Source organism: Dromiciops gliroides, chromosome 5 (assembly GCF_019393635.1).
Source record: "Dromiciops gliroides isolate mDroGli1 chromosome 5, mDroGli1.pri, whole genome shotgun sequence".
In the NCBI taxonomy this organism is placed as follows: Eukaryota; Metazoa; Chordata; class Mammalia; order Microbiotheria; family Microbiotheriidae; genus Dromiciops; species Dromiciops gliroides.
Window position 1 is genome coordinate 162,995,373 of NC_057865.1, and position 26,221 is coordinate 163,021,593.

Here is a 26,221-nt window from a genome sequence, read left to right on the forward strand (position 1 = left end):
TTTGGGTCTGGTATTTAGGTGAGGGTGTGTGTGTGTGTGTGTGTGTGTGTGTGTGTGTGTGTGTGTGTTGGGATGGGGGGAGAGCATAGTTTAGTTTTATACTTACACCTAATATGTAGTTGAATGGAAAATTAATAGTTATTAGAGAGGAGTTGTAAAGAACAGAGAAAAGTTAAGTTTTTTGAAAGCATGGAAGGTAGCTTTGGCTTATTCATTTTTATGTATTCCAAGTACTCACTTTGGATCTAACAGATGTTTAGTACTCCGTAAGTGCTGAAGAAATATTTGTTGAGTAAATATTTTGAAACCATATACTTTTTACATTTAGAAGGGAAAGGAGGGAAGAGGTAGAGGAGGTACAAATTGAGGAATAGAGACCAGTTTCACTTCATGTCTGCTTTTAGCAGGATTGTTCCAAAGACTTTGTTTAAAAAAAAACCTTGCATATAGCAGTGCACAGCAATATCTAACCATCTAGTACTATCCATGAAATTGATAATTTAAGGTTTGGGGAGATAATTGGGAAATAGCAATATTCTACAATAAGGATTTTAGACTTGTCTACTGTGAAAGAAGAAGCTTTGAATTTAATGTGGTCACCTTATTTGAAGTCATGCTGTAGTTTGGAATTATCTGGGTATCATCACTTATATTCCTGGCTCTGTTCCTGAGTTATGATAGACCCTTGGATATGCCATTTTACTATTCTCTAGTTTCTACTCTGTCTCTAAATGAAGAAATGTGAAGATATATAATTTTTTTTTTTGCAGGGCAATGGGGGTTAAGTGACTTGCCCAGGGTCACACAGCTAGTAAGTGTCAAGTGTCTGAGGCCGGATTTGAACCCAGGTACTCCTGAATCCAGGGCCGGTGCTTTATCCATTGTGCCACCTAGCCGCCCCAAGATATATAATTCTTGTAGTGGTTGTGAGACTTAGTTAACTGAAGTGCAGTATTTTGAGATCTCAGCTCTTTAGACAAAGTAATATCTTGAAATGAAGTATGGCTTAATAGTCTCCCGTCATCTCCCTCAGGTTTTTTCTTCCTTTTTTTTTTTTGGTGGTGCAATGAAGGTTAAGCGATTTGTTCAGGGTCACACAGCTGGTAAGTGTCAAGTGTCTGAGGCCAGATTCGAAATCAGGTCCTCCTGAATCCAGGGCTGGTGCTCTATCCACTGTGCCACCTAGCTGCCTCCTTTTTTTTTTTTTTTAAATAGGCACTGTTACTGACCAATGCATCTCTTGTAGTGTAATAATTCTGGATTCCTGTTTGTCCTTATTCCTTATCAGGTACTTGATTATTTTCTAGTGTGTTAGAGAATCTATCTTTCATTCTACATAGAAGTATAACTCATGTGATGGAAGATGGGACAGGAATGTCCTCTTGGATGCAAGAGTACATACAGTAAAGAGACTCCTGGTCCATTCTATCTTGCTTCTCAGTCTTCTGATAACTAAATGCTTAGACCGTGACACTTTCATCCCTGATGCCTGCTCTTTCTTTATTAACTTGTCCTTTTCTTTTGTGACAGGCCCCTAGAATCCTGTTCTCGTCAGAATTAGCTATATAACTAGTTTAGTATATCATCTGGACCGTGACTTCCTCATCTCTACATTAGGTGAACTGTAAAAATGACCATTCCATCTACTTCCTCCTACTTTCATGCTTCATTGTGTCATGAATGTGGCACAAGGTTCTCCAAGACTATGACCATGGTGTCTTTCCTACCCAGCTGGTGCGAAGGCCTAAGGTGAGATGAACCATCTTTCTGTCAGCTGGCAACCTGCCTCGATAATTTAGAGAAACTCCTCATGGTGATTAATTTTTCAGCCATAACTCTAGAAGTTCTGCTAAGTGTAGAGGGGTTACAATCTAAGGTCATGGAAAGAAATATTTGTGAAATCAGCCAGTCAACAAACATTTGATAAGTGTGTGCCTACATGCCAGGCACTGTGCTAAGCCATGGGGCTACCCTCAAGGATCTTACATTCTAATGTTGGAGGCATCTGTGTAAATAGGTACATATAAGATACATGAGAGTGTGATGGAGTAACTTTAGAAAGCAAGGTATTAGCTCCTTCATAAAGTGAAGTGTAGGATTTCTCAAAAATCAAGACTTTTGGGACACCCTTTCTAAACAACTGTTAAAGTTTACAGCTGCACTAAGACTTTTGGGACAGTCTATAAATATCTACTTCATAGAGTTGTTGTAGGAGCAGAAGGCTTGTCCTTATGCAAATGTCTAAGAAATATTAGATGTTGTAGGCAGGGCTCTAATCCCAGTCCTCTCAGTTCTTCAAGTTAGATGTTGAGATGTAATGAGGCACTCCTGAGTCATTGCAAAGGAAGTTTACTGTGTTCAAGCAAGGATAGTGATCCTTAACTTCTCTGGATTTACCCCTAGCAGTCAGATAAGGTCTTGTTATCAATGGTTACTCAGTGTATGGTTATTTAATGGTCTTTGGTAACTACCAAGTCTGACAAGTCTGAAAGGCACCAACTAGATGGGGCTAGGACCTTTTATGCCCCTAGTCTAGGGGAGCTGGGACCTGTCTGGTTGCATGTGGGTAGGAAACTGTGTCGCGGAAGCTGAGGCCAGTGAAGTTTAATGGGAGGAGGAAGTCAAGGAAGCCAGGGATACTGGGCTGAGAAAATGCGAGCATTCTAGACAACAGTATTATCTTTGCTTTTCAACAATATCTTTTACTAATAGAAGGACAAGAAAAAGTGTCCTACATTGCTAGAATTAACCCCCATTGAAATAAATAGTCTTCTTATAAGTAAAATGTAAAGGTATTCAAATATATTTGATTGTATGGCTCTTTGATACTATTGGAATCACCGATAGGATGGCCTTCTTAACCAGGAGATAATAATTTGTGATCCAAGGGGAGAAAAAGTATATGTGTGTATCACGTATTTTAATTCTAGGGTTAACTAAAAAGAAATAACAGTGTAGTCTTGGAGTTTTTATATGGCACTCTTGTAGGAACTTTGTTGAAACTGAATTGCCCTTAATTAAAAACATACAGCTACATAATTAGGCAAGGCTTACTTTTTTTTTTTAGTGTGGCATTTGGGGTTAAGTGACTTGCCCAGGGTCACACAGCTAGTAAGTGTTAAGTGTCTGAGGCCGGATTTGAACTCAGGTCCTCCTGACTCCAGGGCCGGTGCTTTATCCACTGCGCCATCTAGCTGCCCCAAGGCTTACTTTTAAAAAATATATTTGTTCGTTCATTCATTCATTCATTCTTTACATGAGGTTGGTAGGAAATGACACCATCCAACAAGATAGTCAGATTTTTACTATTTTTGAATGGAAATTAACAATACTTAATCATTTGTCCCCACATATATATATGTATATATATTATTCTCAATTTTCAAAAAATATATTAAGTTCCATTAATTCTTTTGGCCTGTTATGAAGAGACCCCAATGCTTCTGGTCAGCTTCTGTTACTGACTAACTCAGTATATCACTATTTTGAACTACAGAGAACATTAGAGCTGGGAATGAACTTGAAGATCATTTAGTCCAGGTCCATTATTTTGCAAAGAAGTTCATTGGTATTGCAAATATTTGTTTTTGAAAGAAACAATATTTGTTAATAATCTAACAGAGTGTAGTGAACTGGTAATTGAGACTTGGGTTCTCCTCCTGGCCCTGTCAGTGAATTGTGGTCTAGGGCAAATCATTTAACTTAAGATTCCGAGTTTCCTTATTATAAAATGGGGGTAGTAGTGGTGAGCTAGTTATATAAGGATTTTTCAAGTTCTAAATGCATAATTCTAGTTCAGTCATAACATTTTAAAGCAGAACACTCTTGTCAGGAGTTAATTCCAGTTTTGCCCTTGGTAAGTTATGAGTATGGTGACCACATGACACAGATTTTCCAGTACAGACCTGATTTCAAGGGGAAAAAAAAGTGTACTTTTAAAAATGAGGCCTTACAAAAGGAATAGCCTTTCTCAACCCATGTGTCCTGATTTTTTAGTTCAGAAAATAGGGTCACTTAGAGCTAAGAGGAATTTGAAAGTTCAAGGGGATCAAAACTACAGACTCAACCCTGTTTAAATCTAAACTCTGGCTCAGTCCTGATAAAGTCATTTAGTGACATTTAATACCTGTCTGCCTCAGTTTCCTTAATTTCTAAAATGACTATAAAAATGTTGATTAGTTTTTTCAGAGAATAAATTTTAAAATTTTGCTTTAATCCTAGGTTGTGATTTAAAACAACAAACAAAATAAATGTTGTTGAGTCATTTCAGTTATGTCTGACTTTTCGTACTCCATTTGGGTTTGTTTGTTTGGTTGTTTTTTGGCAAAGATAACTGGCATGGTTTACCATTTCATTCTCCAGCTAATTTTACAGATGAGGAAACTGAGGCAAACAGGGTTGTATGACTTGTCCAGGTTCACACAGCTAGTAAGTGTCTGAGGCCAGACATGAACTCAGGAAGATGAGTCTTCCTTACTCCAGGTCTGGCACTCTATTCACTGTACCACCCTGCTTTTGAGTCACTTACATTCTAAGAGAAGACAATTGCATGATGCCAGAATTTTAAATTAAAGATGTTAGTCCTTGTATCTGGTAGGCTGTCCATTCTGGTAACCACCAAGATAAAGTACCTTATTCCATAGCCTTTATTTTTCTCTAGTTGGTCAAAGATACACAGGGCAGCTAAAGGCAATCAGTTAATCAAAAAAACATTAAGCACCTACTATATATGTAGGAAGAATGATGAACTATGCCAGATTTGTCAAGGATGTTCTTAGCTTCTTTCTTTCCCCCTTTACTTCCCCCAAAAGAAAGCAAGTGTGTGTGTGTGTGTGTGTGTGTGTGTGTGTGTGTGTGTATTCTAAAACATGCATTAAGGCAGCATTGGGGATAATGGAAGGAGCCCTTGGACTTAAAGGCGATGCTGTGAGTAAGAGTGGTAGAGCTGGAGTCAGGAAGACCTCAGTTTAGACATTGCCTCAGATACTTACTAGCTGTGTAGGCTAAACTTATTTAACTAAGTCAAGGCCTCTCAGCCTCAGTTTCCTCATCTGTAGAATAGGGGTAATGGTATCTACTTCCCACTTGTTTTGAGGCTCAAATGAGATAACAGATGGACTGTTTTGCAAACCTTGAGGTGCTACATAAATGCTAACTTTATTATTATTAATTATTACATAGGTGTAGGTTTGAATTCCTTCTCAACCATTAACCAAGCTTCGTTCTTTTGTACAAGTCACAGGACCACAGGACCTCAGGTTCTTCATCTGTAAAACTGGAATTGGCTTCACCAGCCTCATAGAATTTTTTTGTTTTGTTTTGTTTTTGTTTTTGTTGGGACAGTGAGGGTTAAGTGACTTGCCCAGGGTCACACAGCTAGTGTCAAGTGTCTGAGGCTGGATTTGAACTCAGGTCCTCCTGAATCCAGGGCCGGTGCTTTATCCACTGTACCACCTAGCTGCCCCCAGCCTCAGGATTTTTGAGGAAAACTCTTTCTACTATGCCCTGCTGTCTGGGTAGCCCATTTCACTTTTAAAAAGCTATCTAGAAAAGTTTGGACTAATGTTTTTCTCTGTATAAGATTCCCTTCAGCAATTTTGAATCGGACAGACATGTTACCCTCATGACTTACTGTGCAGGCAAAGGTGAAGTTGGGCTCTCAGAGCTCAGAGGCTACTATGGCAAAAGCTTGGGCTAGTTCTGTTATGATAAAAGACTTTAACAACAAGCGGCTGACAGGACCCTGCTTGACTTTAGGACAGGCCTAGGTAAATGGGAAGTGCTCATCATCAGAAAGCTCATCATCATGGCTGCTAGGTGGTGAATTTTTTCTGTCCACAATGATCCATGAAACATACACAATTCAGTTGAACATATAGCACTGAGATAATTGAATGTATCACTAGTGACTTCCATTTTGAAGGTTTGGAAAGCAGTATCCTCCCCAATTTGATTTTGTGAATCTACCTTTCTTGGCTTCCTCTTTCCATTTCCCTCAAATTACATCAGATGGAAAAAGAAGTCCCTTAATCCAAGGAGTGATAGTGTCAAAGATAGTACGTGGTTATGAGGAAGATTGGAATGCTAGTCACACAAATAATGCTTGGGGGTGCAAGGAGTATAGTATTTATGGGCTGATTATGTATATTATGTGTATATTTTATATATATATATATATACACACACATATATAAAATACATACATACATACGCTTAGGGACTTTTTTTTTCTTTTTTAAGGAGACACTCTCAGAGGTCACTAATTTAGTATGTTGTGGTACAGGGCACTTCCCTAAAATATCCCTGTCATCTCTGCTTAGCTCCTTTCTTTCTTCATTTTCTTTTTTGGGGGGGGGGGTAAGGCAGTGAGGGTTAAATGACTTGCCCAGGGTCACATAGCTAGTTAGTGCCAAGTGTCTTGAGGCCAGATTTGAACTCAGGTCCTCCTGAATCCAAGGCCAGTGCTTTATCTACCGTGCCACTTAGCTTCTGATGGAGGACTTATTATCATCTATCTTTTAATTATCTTAGTTTTAACACCTTTGTAGGGCATTTTCTTTTTACAGCTTTCCTGGTCCAGGGTCCAGTTGGTAGAGTTATGTTTGTTTCTCCTTCCCACTGCCTACCAGAGTCACTGCTTTTGTGAGGTCCTGGTAGAGAAACTGAAAAGGTGTTAATTAGCATTGAATGAGCAGAGCACTGAGCTTCAATCCCAGAATTAACTTTTAATATAACTAAGACTTTTCTGTATTTTTGTACACTCTTCAGGCTTTTATTGTTAAACTTCACTTTATCACAGGTACTTTAAAGATATAGTAAGAAAGTTGCTTTTAAGCTTCCAACCTGCAGTTATTCATAAGCTTTTTCTTTTTCCACGCTTTAAAAATTGAGATATGTGATGATTGAAATATTAAGGCTTTCCCTCCTTTTTTCTTCAAGGAACAAAATAACTGGCAAATACAGTTTAAAACATGTTGCTTACATATGCTTCATTGGGGACTATAACACATAGTAGAATAATTTCAAATATTTTCTACTTGTAATCTCATGTGTTGGACTCTTCCTGTTTCACTCATCAAAATTATGAAGAAAAAATACACATTTTAGAAAATTCAAATAAAATAGTTGAATTATATTTGAGTTCAGTGACTGGCACATAGTAATTGACTTAATGATTCAAAAGTGACAAATATTTTATTCAAACAACCTAAAATTCCTATAAAATGTGTCATTTTAGTCTTGTAGCCATTGAGGTATTTTTGAAAACTGTAGTAGAATCTTAGGACTTAGAGAGTGTGCCTTAGGACTCATCTGGTAAAGCACCTTTTTTGGGGGTAATATACTTCTCTTCTACATGTTTCTTCCTGTTACCACAAAACCCCTTTCACTTCACAGAAAGAACAATGAAACAATAATGATCCGTTTTAAAAATATTTTTATTATATGCAGACTGCTCCACTTTTGTCTTTATATCTCTAAAACTCTGCTTGACATTTAATAAATGCTTATTGATTCATCAAATGTCCATACTTTGGTTTAAACATTAATACATGAGACTAATGTATTGTGTGCCTTCAAGGGACCTTCATTAACCAAGGAGAAACATTTTAGGATTAATCAAATTTCCGGCATCATTAATTGTATTCATCCTGTTCCCTTGCTTCTGTAGGGCACTTGCCATATGACTGTATTACTCATTATTACGTGTTCAGTAAATTTCCAAATGTACATTGGTAGTAAACATTGACTCCTCCTTTGGATTTGAATATGTTTGAGTACTTTTTCTACATATATATGTATATGCATGTATGTATAGTGTTCTCTCCATTGTAGGTGATTTCCCAAGAGTTTGAGTTGTTTTTCAGGGTTACAGTGTTGCTGTTACCATATAAATTGTTCTGGTGTGCTTACCTTATTCTGCATCAGTTTATACAAACCAGTTTCTCCAAAACTGTTCCTTTCATCATTTCTTTAGGTTGTATTTCCCATTACATTCATTATACTATAATTTGTTCAACTATACCCCAATCGATGGGTACTCTCTTTGTATCTGGGTCTTTGCTGCTACCGAAAAGAGCTACAATGAAAGTGTTTTATACATGGGAATCCTTTTTCTTTCTCTGCTCTCTTTGGCATATAGGCCTAGGAAGTGATACCACTGGGTCAAAGGGTCAGCACAGTTTGTTGTTGGGAAGGAGGTTAGTTTCAGACTTCTTCCCAGTGCATCGGTGTGCCTCTCTTCCTGATGCTTCTCTAACAATTTTCATTTTTAGTCTTCTACTTTTAACTTCAAGAATACTTTGGTGGATCTGTAGTTTCTTCAGTATTGGTATTACCTACATCTGTACTGATCTCAACCCAGCTATATTTTCTCATTCTGTGATGGTTCTCATTCATGTTTTCTTATAGGTCTTTTCCCTACTCCATGATATGTGTCTCATGGCTAACATTACTGCAACAGTACTTGCTTATTTTCATTCATAGAATGTTGTCAGAAGCATAGTGGGCCAAGTCAAGAGTCTAAACTTCATTTCCCCTTTGGTCAAGGACATGACCAGGGATAGAATATTTTTCTGACTATGCCTATTAGGCTTAATTTCATCACACATGGAAGGGGGGAGGGGAAGAGAAACCGTTTATGCTTCTAACTGCAGACTCAACTCATTTGTTTTGTTTTGTTTTGTTTTTTTGTTTTTTTGGTGAGGCAGTTGGAGTTAAGTGACTTCCCCAGGGTCACACAGCTAGTAAGTATCAAGTGTCTGAGGCCGGATTTGAACTCAGATACTCCTTACTCCAGGGCAGGTGCTCTATTCACTGCACCATCTAGCTGCCCCATAACTCAGTTTTTATAACTCTGAAATACCACAAGACATAGGTTTTACCCCATTAAAGCATTGTCTTCTTTGCAACAAACATTTATTTTATTTTTCCAGTTACATGTAAGGGTGGTTTTCAACATTCATTTTCGTAAGACTTAGAATTCCAAATTTTTCTCCCTCCCTCCCTTTCCTCCCCCCTCCACAGGATATCAACCAGGTTATATATGTACAATCCACAAGTGCTCTTTTCATCAGTTCTTTCTATGGGGGTGGATTGTATGCTTCATCATTAGTTCCTTGTGATTATCTGGGATCATTGTATTGCTGAGAGTAGTTAAATCATTCACAATTGCTCATCCAACTATACTGCTGTCACTATGCACAATGTCCTCCCAGTTCTGAAGAGTGAGTACTTTTCATGGAACTGCAGTTCATACCTCACCTCTTTAACCATAGCTTTGTGACAGTCATTGAGTCATTTATGACCTTTCAGTGTTCCAGGTAACTCTCTACTCTAGAGGTTGACTAATTTTTCACACCAGTATAATCACAGGTGCACCAGACTGAAATTGCCATGTGCCCAAGTTTATGTATATATGTATATTCCTTTCTTTTTTGCACTGCTCAGAACAGAGTGCTTATTTTAGGATTAGTTTGGGTGCCAAATCTGTTGTGCTTTCCCAGATTGACTGTTTGTATTCTTTTCCTTATCAAATAGTATTTCTTTGTACTTGTATATATATACTGTATCTTTCCAGAGGAATATAAGTTCTCTGAGAACAGGAGCTTTTTGATTTGGCTTTGTGTCTTCACTGCCTAATACAGTACTATTAGTATAGTAGACATGTTCAATGGTTAGAATTTGTTGAATAGTGGGATGGTAAACTGGCAGCCCGTTTTCAGGGGGTTTTGGTTTTAAATGTCTAATTTCTTAACTGGTTAAACATTGCTTATAGAATCTTGAGTCTAAGTTTTAAGTGGCTGTTGGTTTTTTGTTGGCTAGATAATCACTTACAAATGACATTTCCCCCTCTTATATGGCTATTTCATTTTGTTATTGTTCTAACTTTTTATATTTATTTGCTTTTTTAATAGGGACACTGACTGAAAGTCTGTGGCGTTGTTCTCTACCCATAGCTACCCCCTTTTATATTTGTGTTCACTAACAATTCAAGTATGATTACTTGCATGTTGGGGAGGTAAGAAATGTCGGATAATTTGACTATATTTTTTTGCATGTGTGTGTGTGAGGCAATTGGGGTTAAGTGACTTGCCCAGGGTCACACAGCTAGTAAGTGTAAAGTGTCTGAGGTCAGATTTGAACTCAGGCCCTCCTGACTTCAGGGTGGTGCTCTATCCACTGCGTCACCTAGCTGCCCCAATTTGACTATACTTTCAAGGTGAACCATTTCATAGTTTCATTTGGGTACAAACTACTCATCCCTTTTCATAGAGGTTTTAAAATGAATTTGAACTACTTTAGGGAACCTAATTTATCACTCATATCTGTTCAATAATATTTAAGTACTGCTATTACAAAGGGCATATCTGAGAATTGCATTTTAATTTGTGTTGGTATCTATTAAAATTTATTGATGCATTTTAAAAAAAGTCATTTTCCCAATATGCCCATTGTCAACAGGCATTCTTTTAACACCATGTAGAAATCAATCTTTGTAACAAAAAAGTTAAGTAAACCTGATCAACAAAGTGACTATATCTGATAGTCTGCATAGCATTCTCTACCCATAGTCAGCCATCTCCCTTCCTATAGTCAACCATCTCCCTACTTAAAAAAGGAAAGTATGTTTTGTCCTTCCTCACATATTAAGATTGGTCATTGCATTCATTTTGAGTCTGAAAGCCTTTCATTGTTGTTTTAAATTATATTTTATTTAGCAAGGTTGTTATTCTCCTGGTTCTGCTGACTTTGGTTTGCATCAGTTCATATGTCTTCTCTGAATTTTTCTTTTTTTTACTCTACGATTATATTCTATTACATTTTTTCAGCTACTCACCAATTGGTGGGTAAGGTTATACCCATTGTTTCCAATTTTTTGCTATAAAAATGCTACAGTCAATATTTTGGTATAGATAGGGATTTCTTTCTGTCTTTAACTTCCTGGCAAATACAGTGCCAGTAGGGGAATCAATTCATAAAAGAGTGAAGAGTTCAGTGATTTTTATTGAATGATCCCAAACTTGTTTTCCAAAAACAGTTGGACCAATGATTATAGAGCTCCATGAACAATTATATTCATGGGCCTGTTTTCCCCATAAAACCTCTACAACATTCAGTTAGTCAGTAAACACTTATTGTCTACTGTGTGCCAGGTAGTGGGAATACAAAGCAAAAAGTAAAATAGTTTCCCCTCTCAAGGAACTTACATTCTTTTGGGAAGTCATGTAAATATGTAAGCATACACAGCATAAACAAAAGGCATTTTTTTGGGTTGGGAATGCATTAGTAACATTGACTATTTACATTTTTTATGCTGGATGAGATGAAGCCTCAGAGTTGTTTTTAACTTGTGCTTCTCTAGTCAGTGATTTGGAGTATTCATTTGAATGTGTGTGGGTTTTTTTTTAATAAAAGTATTATATTATTTTTCAGTTACATGTAGAGATAGTTTTCAACATTTGTTTATGTAAGATTTCCAATTTCAAATTTTTCTCCCTCCTTCCCTTCCCTCTCCCCTCCCCTAGACAGCAGGTAATCTGATATAGGTTATATATAATAACATTAAACATATTTCTGCATTAGTCATGTTATAAGAGAAGAATCAGAGCAAAAAGGAAAAATCTCAAAAAAGAAAAACAACAGCACCAAAAAAAAAAATAGTATGGTCCATTCAGCATCTATATTCCACAGTTCTTTTTTTTTTCTTCTGGATTTGGAGAGCCTTTTCCTTCATGAGTCCTTTGGAACTTTCTTGTACCATTGGATTGGTGAGAAGAATCTTGTCTATCACAATTGATCAACACATAATGTTGATGATACTGTGTATAATATTCTTCTGGTTCTGCTCATCTCACTCATTGTTATTTCATGCAAGTCCTTTCAGGTTTCTCTGAACTCTTCCTGTTCGTTGTTTCTTACAGCACAATAGAATTCCATTACATTCATATACCACATCTTGCACAGCCATTCCCCAATTGATGGGCAACCTCTCAATTTCCAATTCCTCGCCACCACAAAAAGAGCAGCTATAAATATTTTTGTGATTGTGTGTTTTTTAAATTCATTTTGCACTTAAATACAAAAAGAAAAAAAACCATTTTCATAGGTACAGCAGAAAATAAGAGGATTCAATATAAAACCATGAATTTGTACTTCCGTTTACTTTAAAAAACAACTATGTAATAAATACTACACTTCATTTTCAGACTACCCTGATTTTCTGTGCCTCCTTGTAAATTTTCTTTTGTTTTCTGATGTGTACTTTTTTCTCTCTCTCCACCCTGCTCTAGAGAAGGCTACCAGAAATAAAAAATGTGTGTGTGTGTGTGTGTGTGTGTGTGTGTGTGTATGTAAAATAGTACTATACATACTTCTATTTATCAGTTCTTTCTCTGGATGTGAATGATATCTTCCTTCATAGGTCCTTTGTAGTTGATTTAAATATTTATAATATGAAAAATAACAGTCGTTCAGAGTTATTCTTAGAACAATATTACTGTTACGGTGTACAGTGTTTTCTTGGTTCTGCTCACTTCATTCTTTGTTATTTTGTCTAAGTCTTCCCATCATTTTCTAAAGTCAATCAGCTCATCATATTTTATAGCACACTCATATATCACAACTTGTGCCTAATCAATGGACCTCCCCTTAATTTCCAGGTCTTTGCCACTACAGAGAGCTGCTATAAATATTTTAGAACATGTAAGTTCTTTTCCTTTTTCCCTTATAACGTTGGGAAACAAACCTAATAGTGATATTGCTGGGTCAAAGGGTTTTATAATTCTGGGATAATTCCAGATTGCATTCTAAAATGGTTGGATCAGTTCACAGTTCCACCAGCAGTGTATTAGTATCCTAAATTGTTCCATATCCCTGCCAACATTTGTCACTTTCCCCTTCTTATCGGTGTAAGACGATATCTCAAAGTTGTTTTAATTTGCATTTCTTTAATCAATAGTGATTTAGAGTGTTTTTTATATCATCATATATATATATATATATATATATATATATATATATATATATATATATATATATTTGCAGGGCAATGGGGGTTAAGTGACTTGCCCAGGGTCACACAGCTAGTAAGTGTCAAGTGTCTGAGGCTGGATTTGAACTCAGGTACTCCTGAATCCAGGGCCGGCGCTTTATCCACTACGCCACTTAGCTACCCCCCATCATATATAATTTTGATTTTTTCATGAAAAAACTGCCTGTTCATATCTGTTAACCATTTATCAATTGGGGAATGACTTGTAGTCTTATAAATTTGACAGAGTTCTTTACATATTTGAGCTATAAGACTTTTGTCTGAGAAATTATCTATAAAAATTTGAAAGTTTTTATGTCCCAATATATGATCAGTTTTTGTAAAGGTACAAGCTTTTTTTGTAAAGCTGCTGAGAAAAAGGTGTATTCATTTCTGAGCTTGAATCCCAATTCAGACACTTAGTAGCTTTGTGGTCTTGCCAGTCAGTTTTTCTTTGTGTTACCCAGTTGTCTCATTTGTGAAATGAGAGTTTGACTCTGAGGTCTCTAACAACCCTTTCAGCTCTGCATTATGACCAAATATAACAAAGCTTTTCCTGATTTCCCTGAGTTATTAGTGTTTTCTCCTTCCTTAAATTATCTTGTATTAACTTAGTGCTTATTGAGAATGGAGAATGTTTTTAATTTTTGTTTTTGTGTAGCACAGTGCCTAGTACATAGTGGATGCTTCATAAGTGTGTGTTGAATTGAATTTGGATAAAAGATTTGAATTCATAATAGGGAAAATTTCATGCAGCCCAGAAAATTTGAGATATACTTCTAACCTGAAATCTTTACAGAGATTTGTTTTTTTCTTGTTTTGTTTTTTTATGGCAGGGCAATGAGGGTTAAGTGACTTGCTCAGGGTCACACAGCTAGTAAGTGTCAAGTGCCTCAGAGATTTGAAGTAGTAGAAAGAAATCAAGATGACCTAAGGATATTGTTCATTCAGCTAAAGTTTATAGAATTCTTCCCACTCAATGTGGAATTGTGGGGGTAGAATAACTACACCCAACATTTATATAGCATTGTAAAGGTTGAAAAGCACATTTGCATACATTCTCTCTTTTAAAAATTTATATAGAAGTATAAGTATGGGCCCTGCCTTCAAGGAGCTTATACTGTATATGGAAAGAAAAAAAGTTAAATAGCAGTGCCAGTAGGAATTGGATTCATAAGGTAGCAATATATGTCTTCCATTTTGTTGTTTAATAGGTAGGTTATCTTGCAACTGAGATTAGTTGAGGAGCTTGTTTTGACAAACACTTAGAAGAAGAGATCCATTTCCTCCTGTTGAAAGCTTTGTAGTTCCCTTATGTAGGTGCATGAGTCTCAGTGCTGCCATATTTGGAATTAAAAGATTTTAAGAATCCCATGAGAGACTATTTAAAAGTCTTGAGGCTTAGGGCAAAACTCAGCTAAAAAGGATGAAGAACAAAGGGCAAAGTCAATTTCTTTTGGCATATTTCTTTTTTTTTTTTTGTGAGGCAACTGGGGTTAAGTGACTTGCCCAGGGTCACACAGCTGGTAAGTGTTAAGTGCCTGAGGCCAGATTTGAACTCAGGTACTCCTGACTCCAGGGCCAGTGCTCTATCCATTGTGCCACCTAGCTGCCCCTTTTGGCATATTTCTAATAGTACTTAAATTTAATTTAGCCAAATGAATTTGTTGACCTGCTTGCTGCCCAAATGGAAAAATAGCTTTACTATAAAAAACATAAGAAATAAGCCAGTAATAAACTGGTACCCTCAGACACCAATACGCCAATTCATAAAGATATGGGTTGCTAACAAAGTGAACGAGGTCCTCGCATGAATAAGAAAATTTATCCTTTTAGGTATCACTAAGAGACATGACCATGTGAGACCCAATACTGGAATTTGACACTGGAAGATTGAGCCATATTCAAAAGGAAAAAGGAAGTGATGAGGAATCATGGAATAAAAGAAAGTATGCTCATGTGATGAAATCCAGAAACCAGTGGGGGGAATCATGATGACTGATATTTGGGTGAAGATAAATGGAAGCAGAAACAGAAGCTATATTGTTGCTGAAATATCTTACAAACCACCTAGTCAAAAAGAGGAAATAGTTGTATTTGGGAAACAGATTAAAAGTCAAGCATAGCGATTTGATATAGTAGTGGGCAGAGTATTTCAGTTACTTAAACGTTTTTCTGAGCCTTACCTTTCTACCAAAAGAAGCTCAGCTAATCATTTCTTGACTTGTGTTACTAAGGATTTCATTCTTTGAAAGGAAGAGAAAACAAGGGGAAATTATATTATGGTTCCCTTATTCTATTAAAAAACTGGTTACCAGGTGAAAATGTCTAAAGAGACAAATAAGTGACCTTTGAGTTCTCTTTGAATGCAGAGGTTGGGGAAGCTTGGTATGGAATCAACAACGAAAACAGCAACAACAAAACCCTCTGCCTTATTAAATAGGGAATATTTCTCCTTAGTGACTGTCATGAAGAGTCCAAATACAAATTTTCAGCCATTTAAAACATCAAGCCAACTCTGTCTTCTGCATTAAAGGCTGTGTATTTAACTGCTGGCATGTGTTAGAAAATTGCTCATCCTTTTTATTCCCAAAGTTTTTAGAAATGTAGTGTTCACTTTTTGGGAAGTGGGTGAGAGAAGGAAGAAGAATACAATTTTCCTTGTGATATAGCTTGGGTTAGTTTTATTTATAATGTGAGTTTAAATAGAATTAGGTTTTGGGGCTTTGTGCTTAACCTGCTAATACTTTGGCATTTTGGTGGATCTTTAATTTCTTTGGTATTGTACTGCATGAACTGATGATAGAGATGCCATCTCTGACTCAATTGAAAGCTGATAGTTTCATGAACTGAGAGAGGGTAAAATATGATAGCTCTCCTAGAAGTATTTGAAATAGTGTTCCACCCCTAGATTGAAATAGTTTTGTGTGGTTATAAGTCCATGCTAGGCTGTTCAAAGAGAAGATTGGTTGCTGGGTTTAATGCCTATCTAGGAATAAGTAACGTATGGTGCTTTTGAAGAACAGCCCTGAAGTCCTATAGTGGGGAGTTTTTAGGCTCTTAACAGTTGGCCTGGTAGTGCCACTGTCAGGGAAGGCAGTGCCTTTCAATATCTGTGAGTGCTACTGGCCAACCCAAGGTCTAATTGATAGCATAAGAAAGGGACAGAAATAAGTAAGAGATAAGGAAGGGAGAAATGTTAAGAGAAATTGCAAAAGGAAATACATGAGGTAGAGTAAGTGATATGGTACCATTGATTGTCTCACTTATTGACACCTGTGTAGCAGGCTGCCTCTTTATTGCTATATTTGTAGTTCTTGATTCTCTTAAAGAAATCAGAAAGGTCACTGTGATTGCTCATCATTTGGTATTATTCTTCTTATAATAAAGCATTATACAATTTAACATGTTTTGCTTTTCTAATTACATGTAATGTACTCTGGATATTTCATATGTAAATTACTCTATTACTTAGATAACTGAGATCCTTTCTGAATTTATGGCCCTGTAGTTCAGTATAAGACACTTAAAAAGTCAGAGCTCAGGAGGGATTTGAATAGCAGATGTTTTATTAATTATCAAGATTTAAAAACTACAGATTCAACGTGGTGCTAGAATATTTTTTTGGATATCTATGAGCTCATATGTGTGGACCTTTTCTTCACTTATACAGATCCTAACCTATCCATGCTTACTTAGCCTTTCTTAGATTTTTGTTCATATCCTTGCTAGCAATCTTCCATAGAAGACCTGCCCAACTTTATGGAGAACTTTGTCTAATAATTGTGATATATTTAATACAAGTACAGTACTTAGACTCTTATCTGCTTCACTCTTGTTACATGACTGACTCACCTCCTTTTCCCATTTTACATGTCATTAATGAGGTCATTTTTATGGCATTTAACTCATACAAATAATTTTTGATAATATTCTGCAGCATTTCAAAATATACCTTGCATTCTTTTGATTAACTGAAATTTTGATTCTTCTTATATTGTAGTGATCTACAGGTGATAGCCACATAGCTTCACCCAGAGAATATTGGTATTAAAAAGCTAACCTTTGGTGGCAGGGAGTACCTGGGCTTAAGTAGAAGTATAGCACAATTTCCTAAATGCAAAATTCTTTCCCCTCCCCATCCCCACCTTAGTTCTGGGTATTGCTCATTTTCCATCTCTGGTGTTGATCCTAGGCATATGTATTGATGGAATAAGTTGCGTGTGTAGCTAGAATTTTAGCCCTTACACATGTCATAATCTGAACAAAAAAATAATATTGCTATAGAAAATTAAAGTTACTTGTCACCTCAAATTTTAACTTGTGGGGGCAGCTAGGTGGTGCAGAGGATAAAGCACCGGCCCTGGATTCAGGAGGACCTGAGTTCAAATCCGGCCCCAGACACTTGACACTTACTAGCTCTGTGACCCTGGGCAAGTCACTTAACCCTCCCTGCTCCACCCAAAAAAAATTAACTTGTGGTGAAACTATACAGTTAGTTAATAAATATTTATTAAGCACCTTCTTTGTGCTAGGCACTATGCTAAACATTGGAAATACAAAAAGAGGCAAAATATAGTCCCTGCCCTCAAGGTGCTCACAATCTAATCAACAAACACATATGTACAAATAATCTATATCCAGGATTAATAAGCTATATTTAAAAGAGGGAAGGCACTAGAATTTAGGGAAAGGCTTTGTGGAGAAGATGGAATTTTAACGTGGCCTTAAAGGATGCCAGCAAAGCCAGTAGTCAGACATGAAGAGGGAGAGTATTCTAGGAACTAGAGATAGCCAAAGAAAATGCCCAGAGCTGAGAGATGGAAGTTCTTGTTCATGGAGTAGCCAGGGGCCTAGCTATCAGTAGATGAGTACATGTCAGGGAAGAAGGTATAAGAAGACTGGGAAGGTAGGAGAGGCTAGGTTTTTAAAAACATTTTTTGTTTTGTTTTGTGAGGCAATTGGGGTTAAGTGACTTGCCCAGGGTCATACAGCTAGTAAGTGTTAAGTATCTGAGGCTGGATTTGAACTCAGCTCCTCCTGAATCCAGGGCTGGTGCTCTCTATCCACTGTGCCACCTAGCTGTCCCGAGGGGCTAGGTTTTGAAGGAATTTGAGCACCAAACACAGCATTTTGCATTTGATCCTGGAGGTGACAGGGAACCACTGGAGTTTACCAAGCAGGGAGGTGACCTGGTCAGACCTGGGCTTTTGGGAAATCGGTTCAGTGACTGAATGGAGGATTGCTAGGAATTAGGAGAGATTCGAGGCAGGCCTACCCACCAGTAGGCTAGTGCTGCAGTGCAGGCATGAGGTGATGAGGAGCTGCACCTCTGCGTGGTGGCCGTGTCAGAAGGAAGAAAGAGCCAAGTTAAGAAGGTGTTATAGAGGTTAAATCAATAGGCCTTGGCAACAGGTTGGATATGTAGGGTGGGAGGTGGTGAGGAGTAAAGGATAAAACATAGATTTTGAGCTCGAGGGCCTGGGAGGATGGTGTTACCAAAGGGTCATTTATATGGTACTGCTTTAAAGTTTGAAAGCACGTCACATGTAGTCTCATATTTGAGCTGTACAGAAACCCTTTGAGGCCAGTGTATACACTGGCATTTTTATCCTTATTTTATAGATGAGGAAGTGGAGACTCAGATTAAATGAGTAGACCATGCTGTCACCGTCACGCTAATAAATGTCGGAGGTGGGGTTCAGACTTAGGGCTTCCTTTCCCAAAGTCTAGCACTCTTATTAAGTATTTGAGATTATAGAATGATGCTCTTCCAGGAAGCGTTTTCAAATCTAAGGATGAAGATTTGGAACTGGACGGGACTTTAGGGAGAAATCACAGATGAGGAAACAGGCCCAGAGAGTTGTGGTTTCTTGTCCAGGGTCACAAAGGGTAGTACTGGAATTCAGGTATTTTGACTCCAAATGCAGCACACTTTTCACTGTACCACACTGTCTTACAGATTAGTCAGTCAACAAGCATTTATTAAGTGCTGAGCACTGTAATAAGCACCAAGGCTACAAAGAGAGGGAAAAAAACCTCAATTTCTATTGTCCAAGAACTCACATTCTAATGGGGGAGACAACATGCAAACAAATATGTGCTCATAAGACATATAAAAGTAGATGAAAGGCAGTCTTGGAGGGAAGACACTAGCATTAAGGGAGACCAGTAAAGGCTTCTTCTAGAAGGTGGGCTTTTAGATTTGGAATTTGAAAGCCATCCAAGGTATTTACCTTCTCTTAAAGTTACTTTTCCCCCTTTAATATGTTTCTTTATGAACTTGTGTAATAGAAGACAAGTTATGACCAGCCCCAGTTTTCACAATCTATTTTGCTTGACCTTGTTTTTGGAGGACCCCCTGCCCCCAAACTGACTGTATGTCCTGTTCTCTCCCTCCCTAACCCCATTTCAGCTTAAACAGAGTACAAATGGTATACTATTTGCTGAGCTAGTTGAATACAAAATAAACATCCTGCTTGTTCAGGAAGTAGCCATCTTTACATGTAAGTGTCAGTCGTTGAGCTAGGCCCAGTGGAAAAAGATGGGTTGAAGCCAGATCAAGAGAGTAATTACATTGAGCTCAGTTTGGTTTCTGGCATTTAGTCAGGCTGATCAGTATCTAGGAAATAAAGGTTAATCATTTTGAGCAACCTATACTTAAAGACTGACTAGAATTGCCAGGTCTTTTGCTATTTGCCATGATTTTACCAGTCCATGAGTATTTCCTTCCTCATTCTTTAAGGAAACCATTTTTTTGACTGGGAAGTGCCAATGAAAAGGCCGGGGGGGGGGGCATGAAAAAAAAACCCATGAGCATGTAGACACACATACAGAAGATGCAGTTACATATAAAAGAGAGGTAAAGACCCTGGCCCAGCTCTTTCCATGCTGATTAGGGATCTGTAATTCCCACTTAGTCTTCAGTCCATTGACACTGGCTTCCTGGCTGCTTCCTGAACAAGACCTCCATCTTTCAGCTCCAGCATTTTCTCTGACTCCATCATTCCTGGAATGCTCTTTCTCTTCATCTTTGCCTATTGGCTTCCTCAGCTTTCTTTAATCTATATCTTTCTATAATCTATATCTTAGGATGTGCTTCAAGACTGGTCTCAGAGATACATAAATGGTATGTTAATGTTAATGCATTTAAAACTCAAATTTTAATTAAAGGGAGAGATTCCACTAAGTCTAAACCTAATTAAACCTGGGGAGACTATTTGACTTGGTTTATAACCATATCTAACTTTTTGACCCAATAATGATAAACCATGAGTCCAAAAAGAATAAAGATGACAGAGAGGCTATGAATTTAAAATTCAGAAAGAAATATATTTTTGGACATGTCTAATATGAGAATTTATTTTTCCAGACTACATAGATATGTATCAAGGGATTTATTTCTCAGGTTTTTATGAAAAAATGTTCAGTGGTGGACCAGAGGAGGGTAGAAGGGGGTCAGATTAATTTACAAAAAAATTTATTTGAAAAATAAAAATAATAAACCAAAAAAATACCATATTCATCTTGCACCTTTGCTTGGTAAAGTGTTTTGTTTTGTTTTGTTTTGCTTTTTGGAACAGGGCAGTGAAGGTTAAGTGATTTGCCCAGGGTCACACAGCTAGTAAGTGTCAAGTGTCTGAGGCCGAATTTGAATTCAGGTCCTCCTGAATCCAGGGCTGGTGCTCTATCCACTGTGCCACCTAGCTGCCCTGGTAAAGTGTTTTTAAGGTGTGTATGATGCCCAATGAAATGGAAAAACAGTTCTAAATTTGAAGTAGCACGCTAATGTTTCTGTTTCAGAAGTCTCACTGTGACAGGATCATAGATTTAGAGATGGCAGAGACCTCAGAGGCCATCTAGTAAAATCTCTCATTTTAAAGAGAAGGAAACCTAGGCTCAGTGAGGTTTAGCCACTTGCCTGAGCCTCACAGGTAGGATTTCAGTCTTAGCACTGACTCCAGAGCCCGCGCTTTTTATCCTCTATTGCAATAGAAAATTTGTCTTATTTAACTTTGGAATTTGAGTCATAGAATAGTTAGTTTTGCATAGTCATATAGCTAGTAGCTAACAAAGGCAGGAAAAGGCCTAGGGTCTCCTAAGACTTGGCTTGCCTAAACTGGATGTCCTCGTAGAAATTAGAGGTCCCTTTTTGTGTTTATAGTTCTAACTTGGTTACTATTATGCTTTTCCTATTTGTCCTTATCTGCTTTGGTTTATTCCCTGTATAGATTTCCTAGGCTGGTCGTCTGTAAGACTGTTTGTGAGTGACCCATACCCCTTGTTTATTACAGATTCATTCTTTCCCACTCTGTTCTCATTTCATTGGCTTGTCTCTCAGTGATAGGTCACTCTTGGAAGGAGGCAGCATAGAGTAGTTCAAAGAACACTGGTCTCTTTGTAGAGGACCTGCTTTTGAGTCCTAGGTTGAAATGTTCTCACATATATAAGTCTAGATCTCGCCCTGATAATCCTAACTGAGAGTAATGGCATTTCCATGCCATTTGGTTTCAAAAATCCCTTGGGGGTATAGGCCATTTCACTTACTTCTATCTTTAACACTTAGCATGGTGCCTAGCACTATGTAGGCACTTTATAGGCTTGTTAATTGAGTTATTGGACGCTGAGTACAGATAGGAAAGTTATGTAGGGGTAAAGGTGGGGAAGGAGATGACATCAACCCCTCCTTACCCAGCAAGGGTATCTCCCCAATCAGGATGGGAAGAGCTTGGCTGAGACCTTTGCCTCTCTTTTATATCTCTCTCTCTTGTTTTTCTGTCTGTATGTTCATGCTTTTAAAAAACGTTATTGATGCCCCATCCTTCTCAGTGGCACTTTCCAGACCAAAAAAAAAAGAGTTTTTCTTCAAGAATGATGAAGGAAGTTGTAATGAATTGGGAACATCTTGACAAATAGGAAACTTGACTGGGCAGTTCAAGTCTGTTATCTTTCCTGGATTCTTAAACCTTTTCTGTGTGATCCTAGGCAAGTTACTTAACCTCTTGTTGTCTCAGTTTCCTAATTTATAAGAAAAGGTTAATGATATATGCACTATCTACTTCAGAAGGCAGTGATATGTGAACATTAAAGGACTACATAAGGACGGATCTATTATTATTATTATTATTTTCATGGAATCTTATAGTTGAAAGAGAACTTAGGTCATCCAGTTCTGCCTGCTACCCCTCTACTTCATCCTTGACAGGTAACTATTTTAAACTCTACTTGAGTGCTTCCAGGAACTGAAAACTTACTGCTTTGTGAGGTTGGTAGCCTGTTCACTTTTTGGATAGGCTCTTTACATTATGGAGCCAGTATCTGTCTTCTCTGTTAAATTCTCCCCATAGATCTGTTTGTTCTCTGTACCCCTCCTCCTAGTCTTTTTCCTGTAGGCTAAATATCCTGTTTCTCTTGGTCATCATAGGACATGGTTCTTACCAAGGGTAACTATATTCTAGATTTATATGACCAACAAAGAATACACTGAACGATAATAATTTCCCTGTAACCTCCTGTGCTTATTGTTCAGTCATTTCAGTCATGTCCAACCCCATTTGGGGTTTTCTTGGTAAGGATACTGAGTGATTTGCCATTCCCTTCTTCATCTCATTTTACAGATGAGGAAACTGAGACAAACAGGGTTAAGTGACTTACCTAGGGTCATATAACCAGAAGTTCCTGAGGTAAAATTTGAACTCAGGTCTTCCTAACTCCAGTCCTGATGCTGTACTCACTGCACTACCTAGCTGCCCATGTGCCTGGTATCTTTTAAAAATGTTTATTGATATCCTTCAGTTTACAACTTTTGGCTGTAATCTTTTTTTTTTCAGGATATCTTTTAAAATTCAACTTTTTTGTGTGTATGCATTTTCTCTTTAAAACAATTCTAATTATTCTGAAAACAATACATTGGGTACTAAGTGTGCTGCTTATCACTGATGAATTTCTTTGATTTGCTATTGGCTTCAAAGTTCATTACCATTTAATTTGAGTTTTCTGCTCTGTTAATTTCTCAGCAGAGGGTATTTACTGAATTCTTTTTCTTTTATTGCCACTGTTCAAAGGTGATAGATATGGCAAAGTAGGAGCATTGGAAAAGGCTAAGTGTGGGGCTGTTATCTGGAAGTAATTCATAATCTTACTATCATCCAAAGTAACCATTAAAATAGAAAATGTTTGACAGAACTTGTGTTAAGTTATTTTTAGGAGATACTTGGATGCTTCTATGTAAATGAATTAAAAGAAAATTCACTTGACTTCCCCCTACTTGAGATTTATGGAAGGAGTACATAGCAATAGTTACTAGGGAAGAAGAAGCTTTAGCTGTCAAGGAATAGGGGCCAGTGGGGAAGTGTTCAGAGCCAATTAGAGAGCCATTCAGCTTACATATAATTCCTGACTATATGTGACTGATTTGGTTTAGAGGCACATGTTGGGGAGATATATGGTATCCTGCTTTTTTTTTTTTAATGAAGCAATTGGGGTCAAGTGACCTGCCCAGGGTCACACAGCCAGCAAGTGTCAAGTGTCTGAGGCCGGACCTGAACTCAGGTACTCCTGACTCCAAGGCCAGCGCTCCATCCACTGCGCCATCCAGCTGCCCCTATCCTGCTTATTTTTAAAGTGTATGTATGTATATTATTTCATCTACCTTTACTCTAAGATGCCAAATCTCAAAAACCTACTTTAAAAAAAAGAATATTAGAATTAAAATCCTGTATACTAAGATCTCTCTCAAAAGTTTGTTACATTGTAACAGGAAAATAATAAAATATTTTTAAGATTGAAACAAAAAGTTAGCCTTGATTAGAGCTGGCTAATTGAATAGAAACAGTGATATTTAGCCCACTGTTGGCTAGTGATTGGCAGCAGCGGTATGTGTAATGTGATAGTGAAATTCACACCCATACACCCACACATACCCTTCTGACTCCATCTTGGATTTGAGGTAGAGATGATAGCCACACATCTGCAAGAATTTAGAGAATTGGAAGTTTGGCAAAGTGGAAAGTGAACAGAGAAAGACTGATTTTCCCTCTTTGCCCAGGTATTAAGGAATACTTGTTTGTTGAATTTTGTGATAGTAAATAATAACAGCTCAACTTTATATAATGCTTTATGTTTTACCAAAGTGCTTTCATCACAATGACCCTTTAAGATAGGTTGTGAAAATATTATTATTATTTCCATTTTACAGATGAGGAAACATCTATTTCTCCAATAGATGAAATGACTTGCCCACACAACTGATAAGTATTGGGAGTCAGGACTGAAACCTAGGTCTTCAGATTCCTGAGTCTAGTAGTGTACCTTTTCAAAAAATATACACATACACACATATTGAACTCTTCTGTTATAAAAACAAACATTAAAAAAAATGCAAAAACTGTTTTCAGTGAATTATGTTTTTTTGTCTTTACTAAAAGAGGAATCAGATCCCTAAGTATATAAACCAGTTCTTCTGACGTTAATTTTATACTGAGATCAGTGCAGCATCATTTTCTGAACGAATTCTGGGGAGTTGGGGCTGAGTAACAAGAACAATAGATGAATGAATTCATAAGGTCCAGTGTGTTTTGTGTTTTCTTTTTTACTGTCAGATTTTCAATTGGAAGAGAAGGTAAATATAAAAATGTGGATCAAACAAACAGCATTACTTATAAATGTTTCTCCCCAAAACATTAGTTGATCTCTGCTTATTTGGTTGCCTCAGTTTTCCTTTGGCTCCATTAATGGAGAGGAGGAATAAAGAATCCCAGGGATATCTGTTCCTGATTTGGCAGGGCAGGATGTGGGTTACAGTGAATTCATTTTAACCATCCTCAAAGTTAATTGAACCAATAAATATACTTCTTGGCATTTAATAACACTCCCTAACAGTTATTTTAATAGTTTCTGGGTTGGGTTTTTGTTTTTGTTTTTTGTGAGAACATAAAATTTGCCTCTTTTAACTTACTTGGCCTTTAAATTATAGACTCATAGAATTTTAAATTTTAAATAATATTAAGTAGCACTTTATTACTAAATGTGTACTTTTAACAGAACAACCCTGTGACCTAGGATTAGTTCCATTTTTGTACATGATTCAAAATGATTTGCCCACTGTTGCAGTCTTGTTAATGTTTCACCTGGCATCACAACATAACTTTCTTGATTTGTAAGTGCGTGTTATTTACACTCTACTACACTTTCTTGAAGAAACAAAACAGCCTCTTTTTTTTTTTTTTTAAAGTGAGGCAATTGGGGTTAAGTGACTTGCCCAGGGTCACACAGCTAGTAAGTGTTAAGTGTCTGAGGTCGGATTTGAACTCAGGTATTCCTGACTCCAGGGCCGGTGCTCTATCCACTGCGCCACCTAGCTGCCCCTAAAACAGCCTCTTTTAATAAAGTATTTCTGATGCTCTGAGTCCTAGATTTCATTTTTCTTAATAAAAAAATAAGCCTCTTAAAATAATACTCTTAAAATCTACATGTAATAGATATGACATCTTGGCAAATCAACCTATTTGAGGAAGATATTTATAGAAAGCTGGAAAAGAGATAAAAGAGTAGGGATAGGGAATCAGTGTTATTTTGTAAAAGTGTAAATGGGGGCCTCGTTGCCATTCCCGGACTGAAGATACCTATTATGTATTACATACTGTCACACCACTTAATGAGGGAGTTGGTTCATAAGTGGCAAATGTTTGCTTTAGTGAATAGATTTAAATTAACTTGTACCAAGAGTATTTACATTCAGAGTAGCTGGTCAGTTGTGCTTACAGCTCACTCTCAGAAACAGCAGTTTCCATTGGCTCAGGCAATCAGTAACTGGTACTAGAGTTTCTCCATTCTGTTTTTCATTGTTTGCCTTAGTTTCTTTGCCATGTGAGGTCATTCAGCTGTACACAAAGACTGGTATATGCAGACATAACTCTTTTCTAAAAGTTGCTACTGGTTCTCCTTTTTTATTTTGGGCACAGATTTGGCTTCCTGAAAAGGTAAGTTTTATTTGGAAGTTCTCTTTTGCCATAGGGGGAAAAATTAGCATCTGCCTTCTTAATTCTGAACTTTTTGAGTGTGGTCATGGATTTGGAAGCTGTATAGTTAGTTATTCTAGGTGGTTAATATTTGGATTTTGTATCCTTTTTCATCTAAACAAAAAATTAGGTGGAAGTATAGTTATAGGATTTTGTTCTCCTCCAGCAATTT

At 37.2% G+C, this 26,221-nt stretch overlaps 1 protein-coding gene across 4 annotated transcripts in view; it reads left to right on the forward strand.

Moving 5' to 3' along the window:
• FAM107B (family with sequence similarity 107 member B) overlaps positions 1–26,221 on the forward strand; it is an 82,382-nt gene that overhangs the window by 5,175 nt on the left and 50,986 nt on the right. Inside the window, exon 1 of one of the 4 annotated variants that reach the window (XM_043968197.1) lies at positions 25,901–26,010. The exons of the other annotated variants lie outside the window; for them this stretch is intronic. The gene's annotated coding sequence lies outside the window, so the exon portion shown is untranslated. Of the gene's footprint in view, positions 1–25,900; positions 26,011–26,221 lie in introns of those variants that run through there. 4 annotated transcript variants of the gene reach the window in all.